Here is an 8,877-nt window from a genome sequence, read left to right as displayed (position 1 = left end):
GCGTACATGGATCTCCAGACCTCGATGCTGAAACAATAGGACGAGTTGTTGCTTTTCAGCTCCGCTTCCCAGCTCCGAGGTACAAAAACAAATTCAGCTCTAGTGGTGACCCACGTTAAGCTGAAAACTTCCGAGAGGAACAAGGTCCTGGTTCTGAGTAGCGTTTTGTGTGTCATTGTAGTTAGGGGGACTGCGAAGGTACGGGAATATCTACGTAATCAAATCAAAATTGTATTTGATGTAGTTTGCTGCCCTGAGTTGCAGTGCCGAGCTAAGAGGGCAGGGAATGTGGGACTGTGCAATTAGACTGTGCAATCAGACTGTGTAATTAGACTTTACTGGTGTGATCTCTTGGGTAACCTTCAGTAAGTCATGGCAGAAAAAGTACCCTGAACGTTATGGAGGAAGAGAACTCTAAGCACAGAACTCAATCTCTCAAGGTTCTTATTTACTACTTTGTAAATTATTCTTATATACGTACTTTTTCCAAGTTACTTTTTGTCAGGTTCAACTTAAACTCTACCTTCAGAGTTTATGTTAAAAGAAAAGGTTCCCACTTACCTTCTGCATCAATGTTTTCGTCAGAAATTTCCAACTCAATGGTGTCCATGCTGAATTCTCTCCAATGTCCACTGAACATACTGGAAAAGTACCCTGACTATATGAGAGAAGAGGAGAGAAAAAGAACTCAATTAAGATATTTCATTCAAATTAAAACTGTCAAAAGCAGCACATGGCAGGAAAAATTGTTCATATTTACCTTTAAGCAGAACAAAATGTATTAAGGGAACATTTCACAAGCTAAAACATTCTGACACACTTGAGAAAGGGTGAATTACAGTTGCTCTATTTCCGAAATTAAAAACGTGTATAGAAAATTTGGGCTCCATGTGTGTGATCAGAGTAAAGAAAGAGCTTTCAAGGGCCAGAAAAGCCACAGAAGCTCTTTTCCTACAAACCACACCACCAACGGGGATATATTTCATCCAGGAATTAAGTCTTTAGTGTTACTGGTGACAACAAATCCTGCAGGCAGGAGGGAATACCAGTCTGGATCAAAAAAAAAAAACCCAAGCCAGGCAGCATGCAAGATACACAAATTGATGTACAAGGCTGTGGTCTCACAGTAAGGACACGCACACATACACCCCTTATGTAAATACATCTTTTGTTAGAATGTGTAAGGCATATGAAATTAGGATCTGGTAGGGTTCCATCCAAATGAAGTGAAATACATGGTGCTACCCGGGATTCCTGCTGTTCCTTCCCAGCAGCAGACGTGCCGCTTGTGAGATGCCATCGCTTACTGAAGGTTACCCGAGAGATCAAAACAGTTAAGTCTAATTGCATAGTCTAATTGTACAGCCCTACATTCCCTGACTCTTAACACAGCACTGCAACTCGGGGCAGCAAACAACATCAAATCCAACTTCAATTCCATTACATAGCCATTCCTACACCTTCAGCAGATCCCCTCTCTGTGATGACACACAACACACTACTCAGAAACAGGATCTTATTCCTCTCACCAGTCCCTGTGAGGCTCCTTGGCTTTGTAACTCCTCATTTTCATAAGTATTTGCCATTTTAGTAAACAGCATCATAAAAAGGCAATCCTCGCCTTCTCGCATCTGCCATGAACAGAGAGAGCAGCACCTTCCTGTCATTTACCAACTACACACAGTCACTGGAGAGACGAGGGACACCAACATTCCGACTGAGACAGTCTGTTCAACAAGGCAGAGAAGTCCTCATTTCATGGAGTGTTATTTTTAACCTACAGAAGCATTTTACCTATAGCAACAGAGTTCCAATGACAGAGCATGAATTGAGATACAAATCTGACGGACATGATCGGTAACTCCGCCACAAAATTCCACCTCACAAGACCATCACTGGTACAATCAGGCCTCGCCAAAACCAATTCCCAACTTTCAAATTCTGTTCAAAAAGTGATTTAATACTCAGTTTTAGTCACCAACCCACACTAAGTTTCAGGACAAGCTTCACCAACTCGAGACGTAGCAACAAGTCGAACAGGTCAAGGGAGGGGATTCTGCCCCTCTGCTCCTCTCTTGTGAGACCCCACCTGGAGCCCTGTGTCCAGTTCTGGAACCCCCAATGTAAGAAGGAGATGGAACTGTCGGAATGGGTCCAGAGGAGGCTACAAAGATGATCAGAGGGCTGGAGCACCTCTGCTATGAGGACTGGCTGAGAGAGTTGGAGTTACTCAGGCAGAGAGGAGAAGGCTCTGAGGAGACTCTAGAGCAGCTTCCAGGACTGAAAGGGGCTCCAGGAAAGCTGGGGAGGGACTTTTTACAAGGGCATAGAGTAACAGAAGGAGAGAAAATGGCTTTAAATTGGAAGGGAGAAGATTTAGACTAAACATTAGGAAGAAATTCTTCACAATGAGGTTAGTGAGCCACTGGCCCAGGTTGCCCAGAGCAGTGGTGGCTGCCCCATCCCTGGAAGTGCTCCAGGCCAGGTTAGATAGGGCTTGGAGCCCCTGATCCAGCTGGAGGTGTCCCTGCCCATGGCAGGGGGTAGAACTGGATGGGCTTTGAGGTCCCTTCCAACCTAAACCATTCCATGATTCTATGATTCCAACAACAGAATCGCAACGACGATGACTAAAAACACCATCGCCAGGCACAGCCAGGGCTGAAGCGGCACCAGCCCCCCTAGGATGCTGTGCACCCTCGGTCTGAGCACCTAGCCCGCTGCCATCCTCCGTTCCCTGCAGAGGGTCAATGGGGCGGAGGAGAAATGCAGCCGCACCCACCTGCTCCAACCTACCCTTAGCCCTAGCCAGAGGCGGCCGTGGGTCAGTCCTTGGCTACAGCCAAATGACCTCCCTGCCCTCTTGTTGTGATCTTTAACAGGTTCCAACACCCGCAAAATAAAATGCTCTTTCCTACAGGAGAGCAATGACAGTTCCCAGGCTACAAAGATGATCTGAGGGCTGGAGCAGCTCCCGTATGAGGAGAGGCTGAGAGAGACAGGCTGAGAGAGTTGGGGTTGTTCAGCCTCGAGAAGAGAAGGCTCCGAGGAGATCTTATAGCGACCTTCCAGTACATGAAGGGGCTACAAGAAAACTGAAGAGGGACTATTCATAAAGGCTTGTGGTGACAGGATGACGGGGAACGGGTATAAACTGGAGAGGGGCAGATTTAGACTGGACATTAGGAAGAATTTCTTCACCGTGAGAGTGGTGAGACACTGGAACATGTTGCCCAGGGAAGTTGTGACTGCCCCATCCCTGGAGGGGTTCAAGGCCAGGTTGGATGGGGCTTGGAGCCCCTGATCCAGTGGGAGGTGTCCTTGGGCAGGGGATGGAACTGGATGACCTTTTACTCTTCTTGCTTCAAATGGATTCTTCCAGGCTCAGGCTCCCACTTTACAACCAACAGCATAATGGAATCAGATATTTCAAGACAAAGGTGTGGCTTCTCCCTGCTCCTGTCACATGACTCAAGATAGCAGCACCTCTTTGCTCCCAAAACACAGAAAGTAACACAGAGAACTTCACCCTCTCACAAGCCCAAAATAAAACACCTGTGGAAACAGCACCATTTTTTTGCAGATGAGCACTAAGATTCATTCCTTTTCAGAGCTTCTGTGCAATAAAACAGCAAGAGAGCCTTCATTCAAAGACAAAGGCTGCGTAAAAAATACAGAGACCAAAGGTTCCTACACTCGAGTTCCATCGGACAGTGAAAGTGCCCTGGGTCACTATGTGCTTTACCAATTCACTCTGGAAATGCTTTCTGGGCTCTGCAATAATATTAACAAGACTAGAGACTCAGCCATTTGCTTAGCAAACAAGAACGCGTTCTCAGGACACCAAAGGACTGTTTGCAAAGGATGTGCCAAGGTTAAGATCAATAGATTAAGAATTTAAATGGCAAAAGACAGAAGTGAGGGCTTTTCAAACACAAAGTTACAGCTATGCTTCCTAACATTACTATTGAAAACACGATGTTTAACTGCATCAGAAATGTAAGACAAAAAAGAGAAATAAGGAAAAATCTCAAGTAGGAGGGCAGACTGGGAGAGCTGGGGTTATTCAGCCTGGAGAAGAGAAGGCTCTGGGGAGACCTTAGAGCAGCTTCCAGTATGGAAAGGGACTCCAGGAAAGCTGAGGAGAGGTTCTTGACCAGGGAGTGCAGGGACAGGACAAGGGGGAGCAATTTTTGGCTGCAAAAGGGGAGATTGAGATGACATCTGAGGAAGAAATGTTTCCCTGTGAGGGTGGGGAGGCCCTGGCCCAGGTTGCCCAAAGCGGTGGTGGCTGCCCCATCCCTGGAGGGGTTCCAGGCCAGGCTGGATGGGGCTTGGAGCCCCTGATCCAGTGGGAGGTGTCCCTGCCCATGGCAGTGGGGTGGGACTGGATGGGCTTTGAGGTCCCTTCCAACCCAAACCACTCTGTGATTCTGTGATTTACTGGACAACCTTTTATTAAAACCGCAATTTCTCTGGCAAGCGCGACGGCAGCTGCTCACCTGGCACAGATACACCTTGTGCAGGTTCCACTCTTTTCCCAGGGCACGGATTTTGATGTCACTGCCATTGCCACCCAGAAACAGCATCTCATAAATGTACTCGGAGGTACTTTTAAACCTTTTCCTACACAAACAGGCAGACAGGGATCACTCCTTCACTCCTCTCTGGTTTGGAACCCACCCTCTGGACCAAGCGCCGGGCAGAGGGTTCTCCCCATACCACCCCTCCACACACACCTCGTTTGCTGCTGCTGAGGAACAACAGCCCCAACAACCTCCCCCCCCCGCCCCCCCAGACCCTTCCACCGCGGCTCCTGTTCATGTGGGCTCTGGTGTGTGTCCCCCCCCCAGCTCCTTCCTCCCATTCCCCTCATTCCCTGCTCCTCGCCCGCACCGCCCCTTCCCCCCGCACCACCCCTCGCCCTGCACGACCCCCCCCAAGCCCCGCATCTCTGTCTCACCCCCCCTACCCGCACAGCCCCCCCCCTTCCCCCACACTGCACGACCCCCCCCCGCCCCCGCATCCCACGGCCGCTCCTCGCCCCGCACTACCCCGCCCCCTCCCCCCTCCTACCCCCTCCCCCCCTTACTCCCCTCCCCCCTCCTACCCTCTCACCCCCCTCACCCCTCATCCCCCTCCTCCACTCTCACCCCCCCTCACCCCTCCTCCCTCCTCCCCCCCTCCTCACTCCTCACCCCCTCCTCCCCCCTTACCCCCTCCTACCCCCTCACCCCTCATCCCCCTCCTCTCCCCTCTCATCCTTCCTCCCCGCTCTCCCCCTCCTCCCTCCCCTCAGCTCCCCTCCTCCCCACCGCACAGACCCCCTCACCCGCCTCCCACGGCCGCTCCTCACCCCGCACTACCCCGCGTCCCCCCCCGCTCCCCACCCCGCTCCTCAAAGCTTCGCGCCTCCCGCGCGCCTCCCTCGCGCCTCCCGCGCGCCTCCCTCGCGCGCCTCCCTCTCACCGCCCCTTCCCCGCCCCTTCCCCTCTCACCGCCCCTTCCCCGCCCCTTCCCCTCTCACCGCCCCTTCCCCGCCCCTTCCCTTCTCACCGCCCCTTCTCACCGCCTCCCGCTCCCCGCACCGCCCCTTTACAACGGCCCCTCCCCTTCTACCCCGATCCCGCCCCTTCCCCCCCGCCCCCTCCCCGCTCCCCGCCTCTTCTCCCCTTCTCCCCTCTCCTCGCCCTTCTCCCCTCTCCTCGCCCCCTCCCCGCTCCTCGCCTTTTCTCCCCGCAACGCCTGACCCCGCTCCCCCGCGCCTCCCGCTCCCCGCACCGCCTCCTTGACCGCACCGACCCTTCCCCACCTCCCGCCTCTTCTCCCCTCTCCTCGCCTCTTCTCCCCGCAACGCCCCTTTCCCGCTCCTCGCCCCTTTCCCCCTCCTCGCCCCTTCTCCCCTCCTCGCCCCTTCTCCCCTCTCCTCGCCCCTTCTCCCCTCTCCTCGCCTCTTCTCCCCTTCTCGCCTCTTCTCCCCTTCTCCCCTCTCCTCGCCCCTTCTCCCCTCTCCTCTTCTCCCCTCTCCTCGCCCCTTCTCCCCTCCTCGCCCCTTCTCCCCTCTCCTCGCCCCTTCTCCCCTCTCCTCGCCCCTTCTCCCCTCCTCTCTTCTCCCCTCGTCGCCCCTTTCCCCCTCGTCGCCCCTTTCCCCCTCGTCGCCCCTTTCCCCCTCCTCGCCCCTTCTCCCCTCTCCTCGCCCCTTCTCCCCTCCTCGCCCCTTCTCCCCTCTCCTCGCCCCTTCTCCCCTCCTCGCCCCTTCTCCCCTCTCCTCGCCTCTTCTCCTCTCTCCTCGCCCCTTCTCCCCTCCTCGCCCCTTCTCCCCTCTCCTCGCCCCTTCTCCCCTCTCCTCGCCTCTTCTACCCTCTCCTCGCCTCTTCTCCCCTTCTCGCCCCTTCTCCCCTTTCCTCGCCCCTTCTCCCCTTCTCGCCTCTTCTCCCCTTCTCGCCCCTTCTCCCCTTCTCGCCCCTTCTCCCCTCCTCGCCCCTTCTCCCCTCTCCTCGCCCCTTCTCCCCTCTCCCCGCCCCTTCCCCGCTCCCCCCCCCCTTCTCCGCTCCCCGCCTCTTCTCCCCGCCTCCCGCTGCCCGCACCGCCCCTTTCCCAGCCTTCTCTGCACTTCCTCACTCTTTCCTCCCTCCTCGCCTCTTCTCCCCGCGCGGTCCGACCCCGCTCCCCCGCGTCTCCCTCTTCTCGCCCCGCACGGCGCGGTCGTTGCCGCAAACCGCTCCGCTCCTTCCCCCCCCGCTTCTCGCCCCTTCCCCCCCCGCTTCTCGCCCCTTCCCCCCCCGCTTCTCGCCCCTTCCCCCCCCGCTTCTCGCCCCTTCCCCCCCCCGCTTCTCGCCCCTTCTCCCCCCGCTTCTCGCCCCTTCTCCCCCCGCTTCTCGCCGCTTCCCCCCCCCGCTTCTCGCCGCTTCCCCCCCCCGCTTCTCGCCCCTTCCCCCCCCGCTTCTCGCCGCTTCCCCCCCCCCGCTTCTCGCCGCTTCCCCCCCCCGCTTCTCGCCGCTTCCCCCCCCCGCTTCTCGCCGCTTCCCCCCCCCGCTTCTCGCCCCTTCTCCCCCCGCTTCTCGCCCCTTCTCCCCGCATCGTCCCCCGGCCCCGCACTCCCCTTCTCCCCACACCCAGCGCCCCTCCACCGCTCCTCCGCTGCCGGCCCCGCACGCCCCTCCTCCCACCGCACCGCTTCCCCGGCCCCGCAGCGCCCCCTCGCCCCTTCTCTCCGCTCCCCTGCGCCCACCCGACCCTGCAGCGCCCCTTCTGCCCCGGCGCCGCTCCCCATACCGCCCCTTCCCTGCCCGCACCGGCTGTGCTGCCCTCTGCCGTCGTCGCTGTCGCTGTCGTCTCTCTCGCTGCGCTCCCGCTTCCTCCCTCGCCTTGTGCCCCACAGCACACGGCTGATCAGCCCCCCCATCGCCCCGGAACGGGCCCGGGGACCGGGAGCTCCGGCCGGAACCGGCGGCTGTGCCTCGGCAGCGCCCGCTACTTGCACCGGCACCGGCAGCGTCTGCTTCGGAACGGCCGGGACAGGTAACTGCCGCCTCGGAATGACGCGTGACGGTAACCGCCGCCTCGAAACGGCCGGTACTGCTAACGGCACCTTGGAGAGGCTGTTACTGTTAATCACAGCTTGGGGACTGCTAATATTGGTGACCCTCACCTTGGAACAGCCGGCACCGATAACACCGGCCTCGGAACAGCCGGGACGGGCGACTCTGCCTTGGAATGGGCAGTACTGATAGCTGCTTTCCAGGTCATCCCCAACCTGTCCTGGTGCAGGGGCTGTTCCTCCCCAGGTGCTGGACTCTACGTGCCCACCTCTTGTCCTTGGTAGCTGGCAGCCCAAACATCTGTGTCTGCAGGGCCTCCTTCTCCCCGGGGCAGCTGCAAGACCAGAAAGAGGGGAAATACAATAAAGAAATCCAGAGTGGTCTTCCAGCCAGTGTCACTACACCTGCATAAATCACCCACCTTCTTCCTGTCCAGTTGCATATGGAATTACAGAGGCATGGACTAGTTGAGGTTGGAATGGACCTCTGGAGTTCATTGGGTCCGATACCCCTGCTCAAGCAGGGCCACCTAGAGCCAGTTGCCCAATAATTTTGAAGACCTCCAAGGATAGAGACTCCACAATCTCTCCAGGCAACCTGTTCCAGCAAGACCACTGGAAATGCACGTTGGTGCATTTCTGGTTGGCCAGAGAAGTCGTGGCTGCCCTGTCCCTGGAGGTGTTCAAGGCCAGGTTGGATGGGCCTTGGAGCCCCGGATCCAGTGTCTGCATCATCCAGTGGGTGGAACTGGATGGGCTTTGAGGTCCCTTCAAACTGAAACCGTTCTATAATTCTCTTGACTGCTGTGACAGTGGCTGTGCCATCACTAGAGGGCTCCTGGGCTCTTTGGTGGCTGTTGGAGTGGGAGGCGGACCCGGAGTAACGATGGAGTCTCAATATGAGTATGATTGTTCTCCTTTATTCATGCACCTTACACTTCTTATAGACTTATCCCAATAGTGCACGCACTAACAAAACAAATCCTAATTGGTTATGTCCCGCTGTTCACGCGCCTTATGCTGTCACGCAACTGGCCAGACGCTCTTGAGCACGCAAAAGGGGCAGATACAAAGTTCTCATCACAACTCTTCAGGACTTTCCCGTGCTGGATTCCACATTCTTGTATTCTACTCCCTTTTATCTTATCTCAAGGTCAGGCCTAGCTACAGACAGCAAACCCTGGATTGTTCACTGCTATTAAATCATGAGCCATTCTTCCACAATTCCCCCTTTTTGTTTTGAACAAGCCAGGGTTCATTTGTTATTCGTGATAGCATTTGTCTTAGACATAACCTTACACAACTGAAAAGAACTATTTCTACAAGTATAACTATCA

The sequence above is a fragment of the Cuculus canorus genome, chromosome 26 (assembly GCF_017976375.1).
Source record: "Cuculus canorus isolate bCucCan1 chromosome 26, bCucCan1.pri, whole genome shotgun sequence".
Taxonomy (NCBI): Eukaryota; Metazoa; Chordata; class Aves; order Cuculiformes; family Cuculidae; genus Cuculus; species Cuculus canorus.
This window is presented reverse-complemented; position numbering follows the sequence as displayed.